Genomic DNA, 21,378 nt, shown 5'->3' on the forward strand with positions numbered 1-21,378 from the left:
AGAGAAAAAGCTGGGCCCCTGAATCATCGTTGCTCTTCAGAACTTTTGCTTTCCCACTGCCGTCTGGACTCCTGAAAGGTCAGGGTAGAAATACCTAGAGAATCCATCCAGAGACTACTGTCAAGATTAGACTCAGAGAAATCTAGAAAATCCACAACTAAATGGGAGAGGAATAAAGAGCCTGAAGTGAAATATTAATTAATTAATTCATTCGCTCAATCAACCAACCAACCATCATTGATTCCACACTGACAACACGCCAGGCACCATGCCAGCCACTGAGAATATAGACGTTAAAGATTTGGGATGTTGCAACCATGCTGCACCTCTTCCAGCTGCAAAGAGGAGGAGGAAGAGGAGAGGGGAGGAGGAGGAGCAGTCACTCAGCTGCGTGGCCCACGTTCTCCAACCCTGATGGGGCCGAGGACTGGGCAGCCAGTGCTGATGAGGTGACTCTCAATCCTCCAGGAGCTGGCCCCAAGCCGGCTAGCCCCTGAGGTCCAGGTGCAGATGCCAAGGGTCAACTGTCCAGAAGGTGATCATCTGCTTGGACCTTTCAGAGGAAATGTCGCTGCTAAAGCTAGAGTCGTTCAACAGCTCCAAAACTGATGTGCTCAACGTCTCCCAGGAGAGGGTCAAAATGTTCCTGCGGACAAAACACAAGAACAAAAGCCATGAATTCGGGCTGGTGGTGCTGAACGAGGACACAGTTTGGCCTGACTTTCAACTCCCACAATCTCGGCAGCTGCTTCTAGACCTGGAGATGGCCTTTTGCTCCCCCTTCAATCTAGAAGGTCTCTTCAGCCTCATCCAGAATAAGACTGAAGTGCCAGTCACAGAACTCGCAGACGATCTCCCACCCGAGTGTGGTCCACACTGTCCTTGTCTATAGCCGTTTGCCCTGCCAGCCTCATGTCTCCCTGCGGCCCATGAAGAAAGTGTTCCAGTGCTCTGTTTCTTCTTAAACATTGTTACATATCCACAACAGCACTGACCAGGAGGAGGAAGAGGAGATGAGCTGAAAGGACAGGTTTGCCATCACACACGGCATGGATACCAAGGGTACCAGCTACAAGTGTGAGGTGGTGCTGGCCCCACCAGCCCTTAAGCTGCACAACCACTTGGCCAAGCTATTGGCTCACTCACTACAGGGTCCCTGAGAGAGCCAAGCCTCCCACAGCCTGCTGGAGGAGGAGGATGTACCCACTAAGGTTGAGGCCACTGTCTGAACCATGCCTATACATCTCTACCTTCTTGTACAATGAAACCTTGGCCTAGAGTGCTGGTTCTCAAACTGGACTCTGTGGAACCCCTGGGGGTGGGGAAGAAGGCACCCAGGGCACCTGGAGGGCCCTGGAAGGAAACCTAACATTCCAGGAAGCAGTCTAGGGACTCTGGGCACCCATTGCCCATGATCCCCAGACCACATCTCACTCCTGGTTTAACAATTTAATTTTTGTCCTTCCCTGTGTGATTTTTGTCATCAAAATAAAAATCTGAGACCCCCTAATCCAGGTCTACAACAACAGTGAAAACAGATTTGGCCTAAGGTTGACAAGAATGAGGGAAAGTGAGCACTCTCACATACCATTGATGGAAAAGTAAGTTAACATATCTTTTCATGAAGCGTGGTGGAAATTTAATGGTATCTATCAGTAAACAAAGTACTATACTCTATTATCCAACAAGTCCAATTCTAGGAATATATCTTATGAAATACAGTTGATCCTCATTATTTGTGAATCCTGTATTTGCAAATTTGCCTACTTGCTAAACTTTATTTATAACCCCCAAATCAATACTCATGGCACTTTCAGGGTCATCCATGGACATAGTCAGAGCAGTGAAAACTTTGAGTCAAGAATCAACTGTATTCCTACAGATGTGAAAAAAATCCGTGTTTATTCAGTTCTTTCAAAAATAGCAACATAGGCATTTGGAATTCATCTATGAAGCAACAGAAAATGTACTTGCCCTTGCAAAGCTTACATTCTGCAGAACAAGGATCATTGCAGAATTGTTTGAAAAAGACAGAAAATTAGAAACAACCTCAAGATCCACTGAGAGGTGACTGACAGCCAAAGCCCCAGCAATTCCCCTCCTAGGTACCTCTCTAGGTGCGTGTCCAAAAAACGACACGTATATGAGAGTTCTAAGCTGCCTTATTTACAATAAAAGGCTCGTCAAATTATGATAATACGTACAACAGAGCACACTGCAGACACTGAGAATGACATGATTGTAAATTCCTTGACATAGAGCAAGACCAGGACTAATTGTTGACTGAAAGAAAAATCAGTTTCAAAATAGCATGTCCTTTAGGTCCCAACTTTGAGAAAATGTATAGCTATATTGACATTCACACACACACACACACACACACACACACACACACACGTAGAGAGCTCTTTGGAAGATGTTTTACAAAGGCTTTCTCTTGGTAGTGGGATTTCAGAAAAATTGTACTTTGTTATTGCACCTTTCTCTACTGCTTCAATATTTCTTTAATGTCGTATATGAGAATACAATAGTAGTCCCCTTTACTGTCGCAAATCTGCAGTGGCCATGCTTATATGCTTTACCAGTTTGTCTTTTCCAGCAGCTCCTTTGCCCCAAAGATTTCCCAGGTTCCCCAGGGGATCATACATTTGTCCGCAGGGAGTCCTTACTATGCTGGTCTTTGCCTCAAAGTAGAGAGCAGGAACCTCCACATGTGTCCAGGAACCTTCCACAAATGTCACTTCTCATCCCTCCCCCTTTAACCCCCACAGGCTGACCTCGGTCTCTTCAAGAGTCACCACTCTAGATAGCAAAACTAGGCATCTGTCACTGCCACTTTCTTGTGCTCCCCAACTCTCTACCAAGGGAGCAACTGGCTGGTTTTCTTTAGTACTGGGAAACAGATATAATGGGGATTGTGTGTCCCAGACCCTCACCAGCAAACCCAAGCTGCAAATGCAAAGAGCTGTGTGGGGGAGGTGTGATGCCTCACTCTCCTTTCCTGCACTAGGTGAGGGAGAATGGCCTCAGATACACTTGTAATAACTGAGAGGGAGTGGGGGATGGAATTGGTCCCAGAGCTGTTTGTGATAATCTTTTTAGCTGTCTTGTTAAAGATCCTTTGTTCCTCTGCGTGTGTATGTGTGTGTGTGTGTTTAGTGCTACTCAACTCAACCACTTTTCCAATCATGAAAGGGGGATTTTGTTGAAAAAACTGGGCCATGGCTCACAGCATAAATTCATGCTCAAGAACAGCTGATAAGCAAATGGACAGAATACACGTATTCATTTGGGCTGATCCTGTGCTTAAAATTTCTGCTTAGTTATTTAGTCAAGATTGACATGTCAGCCTGTTATCTAAGATCCATGTTCTGAGATGTGTTTGCGCTATTTTTGAAGCAAAGATAGAGGCTCTGAGGGGGAACATTGCATCTTACGCGGTCTGTGGGGCATCAAGATTCACACTGTGAGGTCTCTGTACTCCTCTTGCTTTGTCTCAGGCAAATGCCTTCCTCTCTAGCCCCGCTGCTCACCCATGTGGGGTGCAGAGCTTTGTCATCATTTTTTTTTTTTTTATGAGGAAGATCAGCCTTGAGCTACCATCCATGCCAATCCTCCTCTTTTTCGCTGAGGAAGACTAGCGCTGGGCTAACATCTGTGCCTATCTCCCCCCACTTCATATGGGACACGGTCACAACGTGGCATGACAAGCAGTGCATCGGCGCATGCCCAGGATCCGAACCCGGGCCGCCAGTAGCAGAGCGCAAACATTTAACCGCTACGCCACGGGGCCGGCCCCTGTCATCAGTCTTGACACTAAATTTCCTGGTGTTCTTGAGCTCGGATTCTCAAACTTGGCTGCATGCTGTAATCACCCAGGCCATTTTAAAAAATATTGGGGCCTGCAGCCGTCCTCAAGAGAATCCGATTAAACTAGTCTGGGGTGCAGACTGGGCATCTGGATTTTTAAAAACTCCCTGGGTGACTATAATATGCAGCAAAGTTTGAGAACCACTCTCTTAGAGGGCACAACTGTGGGACCAGATGGTATATGGGGGTCACATTGGCTTCTCAGAGGTGCCTCTGACCCAACCAAATTGGAAACTTCTATGAAAATCCCTTATTTCAGAGTGACTATAGAAATAATGAAAGGAGCAGCTTCTCATAACCATGCTGTTTACAACACAGAGGCAGAGAGACCAGCAGAACACAGGGAACGCGTGAGCAGAGCAGCAGCAGTTGGGTTGCCCCTCACCTTCTACCGGGTAATCTCAGGATGCACCTGACAGGGAATATGACATTATGTCTTCAGAATGGCCAAGGCAAAAATGTTGCAGAGTGCTGTGGAGCTCATTGATGACTTGTACAAAATAGCAGTTGGCTCCAATTATGGTACAAAAATAATCAGAAAGAATGCCTTCTGAGATATGCTCTTTATGTCTTGGCTACCATTATAAACACAGTCTTTTATTTCTCACAACTGATGCCTCTTAATATAGTGGAGTTGCATTTAGAACCAATATGCAGAGTGGAATGCAGGCCGGGAAGCATTCCCACACAGAAAAGGAAGACCTTGCTTTTTTAGTTGCCATTTAACTTTCGTTTAGTTTTTTTTTTTTTGAGGTAACATTGGTATATAACATTATATAAATTTCATTCAGGTGTACATGATTATATTTCGATTTCTGTGTAGAATACATCATGTTCACACCCAAAGACTAATTACCATTCATCATCGTACACATGCGCCCTGTCACTCCTTTTGCCCTCCTTCCTTCCCTTTTCCCCTCTAATAACCACCGATCTAATCTCTGTATCTATGTGTTTGTTTGTTGTTGAGGAAGACCTTGCTTTCATTGCCTCAGTCAAGAGTCCCCCCACACTACCTCTTCAGCTTAGCCTTCCAGGCAACCAAAGGATCCTCAATACAGTAGCTCTATGTTCTAATTAGCAGACATCACCTTATAGCTGAAGCTGTATTTGCCATAATGTCAAAGACTCTTCTATGGATTTCCAAATGCAGTCACCATTCTAACGCAGGGAGCCATTTTGTTTACTTTTCAAAAGCAGTTTCCTGAGGGCAAGGAAGACGAGACTTTTACTCCTCCCTCACAGTTGGCCCATCCCTCATCAATTCAAATTGATGCCACAATTAGTTCTGCTACAGCTAAATCGCCTTTCACTCCACCCAACACGTCATTAATCCTCAGTGTTGCCTAAATCAGCAATAAGGTACAAAGGTTTTTCCAAACTGGCAGTCTCAGATTGGATACCATCATAAACACAGAAGCTTCATGTGGGCTTAAATGTAGTTCAAGGATTATGAAGGAGAGAAAAACAAATCTCAAACTTTTTTGAACTCGGAGACTGCAGTGGAAACAAAGGTGATATTTAATAGAGTTTTGGCTCCAAGGGGAATCTCTTGAAAATACCCACTTGTTCTAGTTACTAGTCCTTTGTCTCCTTTTCCCTCTCATATTTTCCTTGATAAGGAAACAGTGAGAACTTAAAGTTCTTAGGTTTTACTTAGACTATCCTCTCAGGTATGGTTTACTTTGCTTGTAAGTCTCTCTGGAGACCACGGGTTATAATTAGAACTTTTCCTCAAAATTCATGGAGAAACTTCATTTGACCCTGCAAGGTCCTGGGGGAGTCAATTTAGAATAATAATAAATAACATTAAAACTTCAAGCAAAATATTCCCAATTCTCAGCACGCCTTCATGTTTTTAAAAATTCTCTTGCTACTTTCTGTTACACAGCTTCTGAGAATAAGGCCCTTGGCCTTATATCATTATCTGACCAAGGAAGGAGAATCTACATTTCTGGCCCAATTCCCTTTTCCTTGACTTCTCTGCTGATATTCAGCAGGAATGGGGAAGGGGCTTCCTTTGGGGAGAGGACATCAAGGCTGGGTGTTAGCAACTGGATCCAAAGGGTAACAGGATCTGACGCATAAAAGGCAGGAGCTATTTCCAGAATGTGAGGCAAGAGGAAGAGTAGAGAGTGGGGGATACAAGATCTTACAGGCCCTCTTTGATTTGATCAGTTAAGGAAATACTGGGCTGCTGAGAATAATAGGATGAGGGCTAATCCTGCATAACCACCCTCGCCGCCCCCTCCCACCTCCAGCCCTGGAATTTACTTTTCCTCTCACAGGAGGCCAATATAAACTGTATCATATCTGAATGAGTCAGAAGAAACCGGATTCCAAAGCCTCTCAAAAGCCACGTTCAAGGTTGAAGGCTTAATCCTCCAGAAGTTGAATGTGTGTCGGAGATCCCAATCCATCAAAAACATTGGGGGCCACACAGGTGGCAGGGTTGGCTTTCCAACTTTTTCCACAAAACAACTTCAAGGCACAAATCCAAACTTCTCTGCCCCATCACTGGGCACCTTGCTGCCTGGCCAGCACCGTCACATATCAGATTTCTTTGATTCTAAATGATTATTGCTATTTCCATCTTCCCTGAGAGGATCTGGAGAAGTGCCAAGTTCCAGCCTTTGACGTAAACATTGATTGAGCAGCTGTGCTGTGCAAGGCCCTGTGCTAGGTACAATGCATCAGCACTGTGTCCAACAAGACTGGGCTGATGACCTTAGGGCTGCCAGCCAAGGTGCAATGTCACTGGGTGCCCAGAACCTTCACTTGGCTTCTTAGGGTCAACCCAAAATACCGAACCATAGAAAGTTAGGCCTTGGGCTATCTTTGAGCATAAGCAGCCTGCCCTCCCATTGGATTGATGAATAAACAAGCCCAGGGTGATTAAGTGACTGAGTGATCAATTTCACAAAACTGTTGACAGTGCCAGGACATGAGCCCAGATTTCCTGACCTCTGGACGAGAGGGCCATATTACTCTTTGGTTTTCTTTACAAGATCTTTAGATTGGCATTACTGAATGGTGTGTCTCTGTCTGGTTCTGCTGTTCTTGCCCCCAAAATGCTCCCTTACTTTTCTTTATCTAGCTATCTCCTACTCATCCTTCAAGACTCAGCTCAAGTGTCTCCTCCTTAAATCTTCTCTGGCCCCTAGTATAGGATAGGGGACACTTTAGGTGGCCCCCGGTGCTTCCTACATTCACAGCAGTCACAACATTGCACTGGAACCCCCACTTACCTGTACACTCCTCGAGGGCAAAGATTATGACTCTTTTGATTTATACAAAAACAATGCCCAACACAATGTCTGACACATGTTAGTGGCTCACTCCTGTCTGGTGAATGACAATAGGAACAACAGTATCATCAGTACATTATATACTGCCAGGTATGTGGTGATGATAAGCTATACTTTGTGGGCCCCATGGAATCTTACAGTCTACATAGACAGCAATGACAACAAGTTATTTAAAAAACAGATAAAGGGGCCGGCCCCGTGGCTTAGCGGTTAAGTGCGTGGGCTCCGTTACTGGCGGCCCGGGTTCGGATCCCGGGTGCGCACCAACGCACCGCTTCTCCAGCCATGCTGAGGCCACGTCCCATATACAGCAACTAGAAGGATGTGCAACTATGACATACAAGTATCTACCGGGGCTGTAGGGAAAAAAAAAAAAAGGAAGAGGATTGGCAATAGATGTTAGCTCAGAGCCGGTCTTCCTCAGCAAAAAGAGGAGGATTAGCATGGATGTTAGCTCAGGGTTGATCTTCGTCACAAAAAAAAAAAAAAAAAAAAAAACAGATAAAAACACCCAAGTGTGTTAAACAAAGTCCAAGTGTTGTCAAAGCCCATTTTCCAGATGTGGGAAAGCCCACACAGAGGAGCTAAGATCCTATAACAACTTAGTAGCCAGACCTGGTTTTCAAGTGTTTTATTAGGAACCCACGCTCTGGTCACTAAATTTGCTGTCTTACTGTCATGTAGACAAGAAAGGCTTTATCAGTAGAGTTTTTCATCCTCTGATCCTTAGAAAGGGACAGAGAAGAGTGTGAGTTTCCCCAGTCCTGTACCCAATGTCCTATTATCTCAGCTGGCCAAGGTTAAAGTACAACCAAACAGCTGAGACTTCTTAGGTAGTTATCACTGGAACCATCAGCTTCGGGGACAGAAATGGGCCCAAAGACTTCTTGGACTTGAGGCCTGTGAATCATGCTGTACCCATTAGAGCTATGTCAGGTGATGGATGGAAAGGAGACATGGCTTCCCTCCCTGGCTTCCCTCAGTGGACACTGTTTGCCTCTTGCAGCCTTCTCTCTCTTCATTGGTAAGTGGAGGTTAACTTAGGCAACAGAAAAGAAATGTTGTGTAGATAAGGGCTGAGGTGTCATAACAATACAAGTTATTGTTATTAATAATAAGTATTCATTACAACCTATTAATTATACAGTAGTTAATACGAATGGCAGTTATTATTCATTACTAGTGTCTATTTCTACATCAGACATAGGGTGGACATAGAGAGTAAGGCTTGGAAAGGAGAGTGATGGGAAGCTCTGAGGATGGATGGATGCCCTCTGCTTGTTCTCGTCAATTCTGTGCCCTGGAGGCCTAAAGCCAGGAACACCACTAAGTGCCACAGACCCCTGCTGGTCACAAGCTAGAGTGACATCTCTGAACTTGCCTTAATTTCAGAGACAGACTCATTAGATTTCTAGAGCTGGGAGGAGGGAGCCTTGGAGACCATGGTGTGGGGAAGGGAAGTGACTTCCTAAAGTTCAGATGACTATTACAGCCAGAGCCTGAATGGACACAGCCAGGTGTTCCTAGAACCCTCTGAAACTGCAAGTATTGATGGAAAGTATGTACCTGCCTATACGCTGTTGGCTGCTTTCTTGGAGAATCAGGATGGCTATAAGAAACAGCTTAAAGGTTTAGAATTTGTCTTAAAAATTTATCAGGTCTTAATGCCCTATTTCCTCTTTTTTTTTTTTTTCCCAAACTAAAATGTCTTGTTTTATTAACAAGCGAAATATGATAAAAATCTAACTTGTGTGGCAATAACTTGTGTAGGAACATCAACCATCTGAAGTATATGTGGGAGCTGGGAAGTGAGTAGAAAAAATTCTAGGCATTATGTTCAAACACAAGAAACTTTGTTAAACTCTCACTCAGAGTTTAAGTAATTCTAAAAAGTTTCATTATATGATTTTCTGGCCCCAAACAGATCGGAAGAAGGGAATTAACAAATAAGATGTTAATACTATTAGAGTTAGGCATGCTCCCACAGGAAAAAAGGAAGTCATGACAAAAATTTTCTAAAAAACTTAGCCCAATAACTTGAAGACAGCAATGTTGGGTTATCAAACGCCCAACACACCTCTGTAACCCTTGAGCAAGAGTGGACCCAGGTTTTGTGGGATCTGCAGCTTATATAATGTAAGGGACTTTCTTTAAGAAAAAGAATACAAATATATAATGCACAATTAGGTCTAAAAGAGAATGTTTATTTCCAACGGGAACACACGCACATAAATTAGTGGAGTTCTGGGGAGTTAGGTCTCTTTCTTCTGAGATTTCTCAGCAATTTACCAGAAATGTTCACATGGAAATGATTTTCCCCATGTAGAACACACTGCAGTGCCCAGCTAGAATGAGTGTTCATGGGCCTGTGCTAATGAGGGGTCCTGGCTTTATTAGCTTCCTGGTAAACTGCCTCTACCAAAGGGAACATCAATTGTTGTCCTGCTCCTCAAATGGATGCCGCGGAATCCCGCAGAAGAGGGAAACTCATGTGCAGCTTTCCTTGTTGAGAAAGGCCGGGCAGTCTACATTTTAACATTTCTCTTAAAAGCGTAGGAATTTTTTCTCTTTAAAATTTTTTTCATTTTAAAAATCATCATACAACAAAACTGACTATTGGCGCTGTGCATAGTTCTGAGAATTTTAACACATGTATAGATTCGTGTAACCACCACAAACAGGATACAGGATGGACCTATCACCTAAACACTCCCTCGTGCAAATGTGTATCAATTTTAAAACAATATCGAAAGAAGTAATTTCTGTTAGCCGTGACATTCGTGACTATGAAATACTTAATTTTCTCCAATAATGGGCCAAGGAGGTGCCACTATACATGAATCCATGTCACATTAGACAAATTGGAGGTGCGCTTCAAGAACAATCATCCAGACGATTTTCTAGATTCTCCTTTCCATCCAGTCAAAGCTTAACATCTCCTTTTTGATCAACCCTTTCCAAGTTGTTTGTCTTTTTTAAATCTCTAACTTCTTTCTGAAGGTGATATCTTAAAAAATACTCTATTCTCCAACAAGATCAAACCAGGAACTCCAGGCCTTGGCCGTGGAAAAACAAAGTCCAGTGGGAACAAGTTAGGACGAATGAAGCACTCGGGACCAGGCCGTGCTTTGCCAGTGCGCCTTCGGGGTTGTTTCCCTTTGAACCCGTCTCGCCATCGTCATGCTGGCCTCAAGGAACTCTGAACTCTCCATGTCAGTCTGACCAAACTATAAAAACCATTCTCATGGACTCCCTAATTAAACTAAAAAGGTTATGTAATCAATACCACAGAAAACCAAACAGGAAAAAAATGTGTAAGTAAAAAAAGCAGGAACCATATAATGAACCGGTTTCTGCTCCTCTGTTTTATGGGCTTTATCCTAGTTCCCCAGCTTAGGTTGCTGCAACCCAACTCTAAAAATCCCTGCCTACACCAGAGCAGCAATAATATAGCAAAGGGTTCAGAATTGGGGCTGAAGGGAAATCACTCACCTTCAAATCCACACTCTACTGTTTACTGGCTGTGTGACCTTAGACAAGTTACTTTACTTAACTTCTTTGTGCCTCAGCTTTCCCGCCTGTATTAATAGGATGTATTTCATGACAGTGGTTTGGGGAAGAGGTGAAATAATACTTGAGAACCATTTAGGATGGAGCCTGGTACATAGTGTTTGATAAATGGTAGCTATTATTTTTACCTAGGGACACTGATCTCGGTTCAGGTTCTGAAGGATGTGTGTGTCCTCAGGTGACTGACAATACAGACGATCATACTTTTTAAGTGCGACTTCCACCACCACTCCGTCCCATCTACCTAGAGGAAGTGGGCTTCTCCCTAGTACAGCTCTACTCTAATCATAACACTGTAGCCACAGAACAAGTATAACATCCAAACTAGATTTACAGACCTGCATGAGGACTGCTCTCCCTCAGATTCTATGCCTCTTGTCCTATTTTGAGAGATTTACCCGACTGCTCCTAATCAGTGTCCCTCGTCCATTGCAGGAAAACAAGTTCCTCTCAGACAGCAGGTTTCCCAACTAGTAGACTGAAAAGAATGTGGAAATTTTTTCTAGCCAACGTTAAATAGCCAGAGCTATCTAGCAACCACATACCTAAGGACTGAGAATGAGGAAATCAGCTCCCACGTGCCTCTTGCTGGAGCCTGTATAATAGATGTCACAGAAGTCCTGGGCTGCAGGTGAACCCACTGCCCCCTAGAGGCAAAGGGAAGACTGGAAATGACAAGGTTTTATGGGTCCTTTCCTTAAAACAGAAGGTTTGACATCTGTAAAGGAGAGGACTATCACACACATACACACAACTCTGGGGATGTTTTCTGATGCCATCAGCCCTTCACGTACTCAGAAAACAATTTTCGACAATTTACTTATGACATGGGATGGGATTATGGGTCGTGTGTGATGTTTTCCCCCATTTTCCCAGAACTGTGACTAAGGGTCATCACTGAAAACAAAAGACACCAGGAAGCCCAGAATCCGAACTCAGAGAGCCTGCAGAGATTGGGGCCAACTGCCTCCCCCCAGGGCTTGCCGAGAGGGGTCGCGTTAGCAGAAGCATCTCTTTCCTCCCATACACCCCAGTCCACACAAAGGAGCCTGAGGAGAGAGCGGGGGTGGGGATGGGGTCACCTTTTGGGGGGAGGGTTATGAAGTTTTGCAAAGTGAAGCTATTTTGCCTTTCTTCCTCTTGCTTCCACAGCCCCTAACCCAAGTGCAGGAGGACTTACGAGAGTCACCTGTGATGGTCGAGGCTGGCTGATGTTTTACTCCGTGCATAGTCACCAGACTTGCAGGCCTGCCTGTGTAACACCAGGACTGGGAAAATAACATGGGAGAGAAGCAGTGTGGCAGCGGGCTGTCAGGCATCCACACCCACCATCCTCCCCCACACCCATGTTCCCAGCTCCCAAGAGGTGACAAAGAAGCACATACATGCACAAGTGCCCAAGAGATGGCCAGGGGTGGAAGGTGAGATCTCTGGCTACAGCCTTGCCCGAGACCACCACAGCACAGGCAGACGGCGCTCTCCCATCTGACCAATGCTGCCATGAGCTGGGGCTCCACCAGACAAAGTAGCTGAATTTCCAGAGAGCACTCATGCCTTGGAGAATTACCTGGAGGTGCCCCCTGTCAGTACGGCCCATTGGAACTCACAGATAAGAGCTAGACCAGAGGATTACAACCCCTCCCCGAGGAGCCACCTTCCCCTATTCTCTCCCCAGCCCCCGCCCCACCCATTTCCCTCCTAGCAGTAGACCCCTAAGTCTACTCTATTGGAGGTGCTGAGGAGTTAGGATGGTTGAGAAGGAGGAGGAATAACTTGAATCAGAAATGAGACTGAAATTTTAAATGAACAAGACTGAGTTTTAAAATGAAAATGGGTCATTTTACAAATGAAAGTAAAAGGCTATATTGTTAGATGGGGGACTCAACCCAGCACAGTCAGTTGAAATTATGGGAAAAATATGTCATTACTGAGATTCTTCAATATACCAGGTGCACATATCATTCTTGGCCCATCCCCAGTTGCTGAAAAGATAGATGGTAATTTCTAATAAAATCACAGCTTCAAAAAAGGCCAAGAAAAGGACTATGTTAAAAAAATATATAAATAAATGTACTATAAATAAATAAATATTTTATACACATATATACAGTAACAAGATCTGCTGACTGAGGAAAAGAGCATTTGGAAGCTATTACGTAGCTCAGAGCTTCCGGCAGCCATATGACATTCACGGTCCATTAGTAGAAAAAAATAAAATAAGCCATGGTTCATGAAGAGAAATAAACTTTTCCCGGGCCCTCAGTTCTCAGAATTTATCTTGGGACTCTTGCTTATTGTAAAGAAGGTTCCCCATAGCTGTTTTTACAGGAAATGCACAGACATTTCCCACGTGACTTTGGTGAAGGGCCCAGTAAACAACAGCAGTCCTGAGAAAACAATGCCAGAGGAACAAGTCCCTCCCAGCCCAGGCCTGTAACCAAGGACTGAAAGCAACACACCTGTGGCTTGTTTCTGGCTCAACAATAATGATATTTTCCTCACAAAGAAGCTCTTAAGCCCCAAGCCGAGCTTCCCCTCACTAATCCCTAAAGCATTTCTATGCCATAAGAGCAGGAGACCCATGGTAGACACCTGCTATTTTAAGAACCATTTTGAAAGATGACTGGGGTTCACTCTGCCCATTCCTCCTCTCTTCCACCACCACCAATCTTAAGGAAACTAAATCCTTGCAGGAAAGCAAGCTTTAAAAACTCTCAACAGCAGCAGGAAATGAGGAGACAAAAGCGCACAGCACAAATTGTAATGTGGAAATGCTACGGAGTGTCTCTCTGCTGCCTCCCACCAGCCATGGCCAGGCACGGAGCCAAGGCCCGCAGAGAAATAGTAGTACATGCTGCCACTCTTTTTGTGGATGGTTACCATGGAAACCTGCCTCTGCTCAAATGCTGAGCATCTTTCAGCAGTCACATCCTTATGTTCTTCTGGCCTGGAGCAGAAATATTAGAAAGGAGGTATAATGAGAGAAGAGGGTTGGTACTGATGAGGGACATGAAGCAAATAGACTGTTGGAGGATGAGGAAAGATGTTGCCCACTCTGCTGGAGATCTCAAGAAAGAGGTGGAAGATGGGTGGGCTTTAAATGTAGGTCCTACTCTAAATCTTGCACTAAATTAATTCGTTCATTCATTCATTCATTCATTCATTTATACACTTGCTCATTCTTATGTTAAGCTAATTTCATGGTGCACCAACTATACTCCAGCTGCTATACCGGGCACTGGAGATGTAAAGACGAGTAAGATACAGTCTCCACCCTGAAGGATATCTCAGTCCACATGGGAGGGAGATACACACACATACACATTCAATTAACCATAATACAGCGTTAGTACAAAAAATATATGTAAAATACCATGGAATTGAAAAATTGAGGGCAATTATTTTTTAGGGTTGATGTGAGGAGCTGGTAAAAGAAAGATGCACTGAGAGGTTAATATTTGAGTGGGGTCTTGAAGGAGTTTGTTAAATGCACCAAAAGGGGAATATTGTCCAGGCATGGCACAACACAAGCACGTGCTGTGTGTTCCACATGTGATGGACTCAAAAACTACCAATAATAATAGCACTTACAGCATGCTCAGCTACTGGGCTATGTGCTTTATCTGCATTATCTCACCTAATCCTCATAGTGACTCTATAGAGTAAGTATGCCATTTTACAGATAAAGTAACTGAGGCACGGAGAGGTAACATAACTTGCCCAAGATCACACCGGTATTGACAGTGGGTGGCAGAGCCAGGCTTCTGGCTCCAAAGTCCATGCTCTTAATTATGCTCATCTCATTGCTCTGGAAAGGCCAGATCACAGGGTACATGGGGAAAGAGGAGAAACAAGAGTTGAGACTGCAGGGAAGAAAAGCTCAGGGCTTGATTATGTGTCTCGAGTGCTATTTTAAAAAGCCCAAAGTTGGTTTTTTGGTCACGAGAAGCCATCATGGGTTTTTAAGCTTGAAAGGGTCATAATGAAAACTGTATTATCATGGTGATTCAGGAATTCATGTGCAAGACAGAATGGAGGAGAAACAGGCTGAAGATTTCAATGGTGAGGAGGAAGAGGAAGAGAGAGGGAGAAGATCATGTGTAGTTGAGAACAGGCAAGACCCATGTCATCCAGTTCATCACAGTGCCTGGTTATAATAGGCATTCAATAAATACTGCTTAAATAAATGTTTCGAAGTTGTCTCAGTTGGCTTCTTCTGGAAGTAGACCCTGAAATAAGAGTGCCAGTGTGAGTAAGTTATTTAGGAGGTGCAGGGAACACCAGCAGAAGAGTGGGAAAGGAGGCAGGGAAGGAAGGCAGCCGGTGAAGAGCCAGCTACAATAGTGTGCAACTGGAGCTTAGTCCTGCGGGGCAACTTTGGGAGTCAGTATGAAACATACACCTCAGGGTCATCCCGTGAGAAGAGTGAGGGAATGGAGGTATTTACACACCAGCTCAATCAGTTAGCAATTGAGGGTTGTACTTGGGGAATGTTAATTTCCTGGCACCAGAACAGCAGAAGTGTGTGTGGCTGGGGAAGGGGAGTCAGGCACGAGGGTGCAGCTGGAAATCGCTGGGCCCCGCTGACCATCAGGAGCATATGGATGGAGGTGGATAGAGTCTGCTAGAAAATCAATCTTGGGCCAAAGCTGAAAGAGAGTAGAAACTGAATTGTGAGTTATCATTTCTTCTAGAGAACTTTCCTAATGAGATTCTTTTGATTTCCTCTCACTAGGACATAGATATGTTTTCCTTTCTCCAGCAGAGATTATGTTCTCAGTAGTGGGAAACTGGTGTTTCGGACCCTTGAATTTTATTACTTGGGCAAGCCCCAGGAAACTTCACTACACAGTATGGGTAGCTTCTGTAGAAGATTATGTCATTCAAAGTTGAAAGCTGAAAATTTTATCAAGCAACATTTATATCAAAGCTTGAGTAGGAAGAAGAGGAGGAGGAGAGGGAGGAGGAGGGGGAGGAGAAGGGAAAAAAAAGACTTCTGCTAAAATTAGCATGACAAGCCCAAAACCCAGCTCTTGTATCCGAATGTTTGCACAGAACTTAAAATAGCATCTTAAGTTTCTAAACTGAGGGAACCAGGAACTAACATGAGATATTTTTTTTCTGGCTAATCGTAAAGCATTCATATAAGAAGAAACATTTCTCCTCTTTCCCACCTGCTTTCCTACCCTTCACCCTCATCTTGGTATCCCTCTCACCTTCCCATCATGCCAAGATCATGTCTACCCAAGATTTTCTGTTTTCTATCACAACTGCATTCTATGAAAGTAAGTCTCATCTGTTCTCCAATTTTAACAGATAAAAACTAATGATTCCCAAACTTGTAACACTACCATGTCTGCTCCAGGGGCATCAAAGGAAATGAACCCACAGAATCTGTTCTGTTGGGCAAAAACCATGGGTTTTTGTTTCAAAGCATGCTCCGAGGGCTACCTTGGAGACTGATGCCATGGCTGTGTGGCTACAGTGTGACACCATCATTAAATTAAAATAATTTATTGAAAAAAATATATGACGCTGTCAGTGCTCTTTTCAAACTTTAAGACAACCTTGCAAATATAACTCTTGTACCCAACTTCTTTATCAACAGCAGAAAGCAGGTGGCCAGCCTGTTGAGTGGAGGCAGGGGGGAGCTTTGGAGACACACGGAAGGGAGAATTGTCTTCTTGGCATTGCTCCTTGAGTCATCACATGCCACTTTTTGCAAATTAAAATTTCCTCCAATAGTCTTATAAGGAATCAAATATGATAGCCAACATTTAAACAAATACAAGTGGATTAATTTAACAAGTTAGTATCAAATTTAAACCTATCAAAACAGAGACAATTTAAAATCATGTGGAGACCACAGTGCAAGTACATCTACCTTCACCCACCTTCAAGATGCTCAAGTCACTTTCCAGACATTGCCTCATTTACTCTTTTACCCTTAGGAGAGAGGGCAGTTCTGGCAGGTTATGAATATTTCCTGTGCCTGGATGGAATGGAAAAGTATGGCTGATATTGGAAATTCTAGCTTTTGAAAGGCACAGCAGGATTATCAAAACCCCAAGAATCACCAAACGAAGGTGACTGCAAGAACAAAGAAGACACAGGTATCTTTTGACAGCAGACAGTGAGAGACAACCTTTTACAGAGCAGGGTATCAAACGAAGCTCATTAGGTCTAGCAAGGCTCATTAAAGAGAGCTTCAGACAGGGCACTGACTCATCGAAGGCAGCTCAAGTGTGGTCCAGGATGGCAGGTTCCCCCTGAGGCTGCAACCACCAAAGAGATGGTGATGGAAGGTGGGTGAGCTATCTGTCAGTGTGTTCAAAGGCCTCTAGAGCAAAGCCATGGTGTTCTAGCTAGGTGTGCACAGAGAGTGTTGGTTTGATCCACAGCCAGAATATGGTATAGGCCTCAAAGGGAACCCATGACTGAGCAAGTCAACCAGTATAAACAAATGAGTGAGTACCATCATCTCCCTAAATAAGTAAGGGCTCTACTGCTGATATTTATTTATAGTTTAATTCCACCAATTTGCAACACATAAAGAAATAGAGGGGATAATATAGAAGAGAGGTTAAGAATCAGACTGCCTGAGTGTTAAGCCAGGCTATGTCACCTATTACCATTATAATCTTGGGCAAGTAACCATTCTGGGCCTCAGTTTCCTCATTTGTAAAATCAGGACTTTACAGGATTCCCATGAGAATTAAATAAGATAATAGATGCAAAGAATTTAGTACAATACCTATCAGTAAGAGGGAACTATTATCATTACAATAATATGTAATATCCCAGTAAGAGCAAAATTGATGTGGAAAACTAAAAATCTATATACAAGGGATGTATGTGTTGGTGGGAGAATAGTGGTAGTAAATGATAGTTATTATATTAGCTCTAAGTAGGCAAATATGGTTATGTTGAGTGTTATATTAAACTCTGAGCTTGCTGGAATCTAAGGAAAAAGGGAGTCATTAAAGTCAAATTATTCTTATTAAATACAAAATTGGTATGTAATTCATTCTCAATAAACTTGTGTAGAATGCAGGAATAACACTAATCTTTCCCCTGCCCCATCCTGCTTCTCTCACTTTCCTGCTTCTGAGAGAACTACTTTAATTAATCTCTTTCAGGAGTGTCACCACCTCAAGCCCTGCTTCTAGGGGACCTGGCCTAAGATACCTCTCTGACAAGGAACACTTGATTCACTCTAGAACCATCTTACCAATGCTGGTTAAGCTTTGATCACTTTTTGCCACAATTTCTTTGAGATCCCCCTGAATGAAAATTAGATAAGTATATGTAGAAATACTTAGCACCACTATTTATGATAGGGAAATTAAACCATAATTTGAGGTCTAGATAAGAGAACTGAATTTTAAAATTTCATTTTCTCAGGATAAATTTTATTTGCTTTGTGTGTATCTTCAGTAAACTCTACTAGGGCAGAAACACTCTCACGCATACTTTTCCCCAATCTTATTGTGTGCATCCACACAGAATAGTTTGACTATCTGAATTTTAAGTATTCTAATTATATGGCAGATTTGGGGGCAGAAGCTGATGCAAAACTTTTCTAAGAATGAATGTAGAGGGAGGTATTTCCAGTTGCCTTCCTCTGCCCTCTATTTTTTTTTTTTTTTTTTTGAGGAAGATCAGCCCTGAGCTAACATCCGTGCTAATCCTCCTCTTTTTGCTGAGGAAGACCGACTCTGAGCTAACATCTATCGCCAATCCTCCTCCTTTTTTTTCCCCAAAGCCCCAGTAGATAGTCGTATGTCATAGTTGCACATCCTCCTAGTTGCTGTATGTGGGACGTGGCCTCAGCATGGCCGGAGAAGCGGTGTGTCGGTGCGCGCCCGGGATCCGAAGCCAGGCCGCTAGTAGTGGAGTGCACACACTTAACCGCTAAGCCACGGTGCCAGGCCCCCTGCCCTCGATTTGTAATGACCACCATGACCACTGTGGGTCAATGTGTCCTGTGATGTCTCCTTAACCCTGCAAGGCTCTTGTTTGGGAGATAACAAAAGTCTAACTAGTTGAAGTGAGAGATAAAATTGGGAGTCACTTTCAGAAGGAGATAATTAGGTAACACCACCAGAGATACTGTCATTATACTAGGCACTAAAGAAGTTACTGGTCTTTTGGAGGAAATCCATCTTTTAGCATTTGAACAATTAATTAAATATTGGGGAGATTTTGCCTACTAAATGATACCTGTGTGGCCCTGAAGAGAAAATGATGTCCCAAAATGAGTATATGACTCCATATTCACGACTTCTTTATTCTTCAAATCTTGATTGAAGGTTCTCGTACATTGCTGGCAGAAATAAAAATTGGTAGAATCTTATGGAGAATAATTTGGCAAATTCTATCAAAACTGCACAATTTGCTATGCATATTGATCCCAGAAATTTCAATTCTAAGAATGCATCCCAGAGGTGACTTAACATGTGCACACAGGTAGTCTATGCAAGGCTGGTTATAATAGGAAAAAATAGGAAATGACCCAAATGTTCATCAGTGAGAAACTGCTTAACTATATCTATACAAAGAAATACAATTCAGCTGTGGGAAAAAAAGGATGAAAAATCTCTTGGATTGATGCAGATAGATTTTTAAATTTCAAAAAAGCAAGGTAAATAACAGTATGTAGAGCCAGCTACCATTTATACAGGGAAAAAAAGGAACAAGGAATGTATGTCTTATTTGCATGTACATGCATCAGAAATCTCTGGAAATAAGCAACCAGTAACAACCATTTCCTTATTTCAGGGCAGGGAGGGAGGTGGGCAGATGGGCACAGTGGTGGGAGACTTTTCTCTATGAAATACTTTCTATATGCTTGGTTTTTGAACCATGTTTAACGTCTTTCCATTTAAAAACTTAAAGAAATAAATGCAATTTAAGATAATCTTTATAAATACTTACTACGTGTAGAGGGCTTTGGTCAACATACAGCTCTGCTTTCTAGGAGTTTATAACCAAGTTGATGAGATAAAAGACAACCAATAATCATAACATAGTGGTAAAAATGCCATCTTACTGATATACCACATTTCATCACATCTAAAACACTATTAATTTTAAGTCAGCATTATATGATATGCCACTAGGAAAAGAAAGAACTTGGCCAATTAAATTATGGCACAATGCTTCCTCTTCATTTAGAATTTTCATTTTATACCTAATGAACGATCTCGTTTAGATACTCATTTACGCACTGATTTTTATCATATATCAGTCTTGCGTGACATATGATATTGTACAAGAAAAATTAAAGTGAAATAAATTAAAGAATTCTTAAAAGTTTTTCTTGAGCCGGCCCCGTGGCGTAGTGGTTAAGTGCGCGCGCTGTGCTGCTGGCGGCCCGGGTTCAGAACTCCGGGCGCTCACCGATGCACCGCTTGCCAGGCCATGCTGTGGCGGCGTCCCATGTAAAGTGGAGGAAGATGGGCACAGATATTAGCCCAGGGCCAGTCTTCCTCAGCAAAAAGAGGAGGAATGGCATGGATGTTAGCTCAAGGCTGATCTTCCTCACAAAAAAAAAACAAAAACAAAGTTTTTCTTATTACAGTCTGACTTTTCTGAATCTTTTTCACGCGGTATTGTCTTCTGTGCTATCAAAAGCATTAGTGATATAGCATTTTTTGAAAGAAAGTTCCACTACTGCTTCTAGAATTTTCTTCCAAGCTGCTGAAACTTTATCTGCAAGTTTTGATGCACACACCCAGACAAACATGTATCATGACTGCTACATAGCCAATAGTGATTGTAACATGAATCCAAATTCCAGAGGCATTGAAATGTGAAAAAAATGTGCTTCTTATAATTGCTTAAATGTGGGAGATGAGCAATTCTAAGACAGAAAAGATCCCTGGAGTATGATAGAAGATTCCTAGATGAGTCAGAATTGAGGCTGGACTTTAAAGAATGAGAGGAATTTTGGAGACAAAAATGAGCAAGATGAATGAGTCATGTAAGACAAATAGCCTGAAAAGGAAGTAGAAATTGTATTTGGGGGAGAGAAAGAAGACCATGTGGCCCGGAGGGAAGGGCTTGTGAAAGGAAGAAATGGAGGTAAGTATAGAGAGAGGAGACTGGAACCCAACTGTAGTACCCTGAATGGTAAGCTAAGAGGTTCAGACTCTATCCTATGGGGAAATAAGGAGCCAGTATACAGCTGGGCATGTGACACTAGCGTTCAGAAGAGCCATCAAAACTGCAGATTTGGAAGCACTCATTTGGAGTAGATGATATAAGCCAGGGACAAGCCCAGAAACTTAACCATGCTAAAGAGTGGAGGGAAGAAACAAACATAGCACCAAAAGAAAACAGAAAAAAGAGAGAGAGAGAAGCTTAGGCCATAGAATTTTAGTGCTAGCAGGACTACTAAAGATCTTCTAGTTCATGTTTTCCATTTTACAGATAAGGAAAGACAATTTCAGAGAGGCTTCCTTGTAGCTTGCAAGTGGGAGAGCAAGGACTAAAAACTGGATGTGGTGATTTCCTGAGCAGTGTTCTTCCGAACAGCGCATCACAGCAAACAGCAGAGGAAATAGTTTCAAGGAGGCAGAGATTCAATACAGTCAAATGATGGAGAGCAGTGAAGAAGAATAAGCCT

The 21,378-nt window shown here is 43.0% G+C and overlaps 1 pseudogene; it reads left to right on the top strand.

Moving 5' to 3' along the window:
• Positions 1–317: 317 nt before the first annotated feature.
• Positions 318–1,229, top strand: LOC131420933 (BRISC and BRCA1-A complex member 1-like; annotated as a pseudogene).
• The last annotated feature ends 20,149 nt before the right edge of the window (positions 1,230–21,378 follow it).

Source organism: Diceros bicornis, chromosome 2 (assembly GCF_020826845.1).
Source record: "Diceros bicornis minor isolate mBicDic1 chromosome 2, mDicBic1.mat.cur, whole genome shotgun sequence".
Lineage (NCBI taxonomy): Eukaryota > Metazoa > Chordata > Mammalia > Perissodactyla > Rhinocerotidae > Diceros > Diceros bicornis.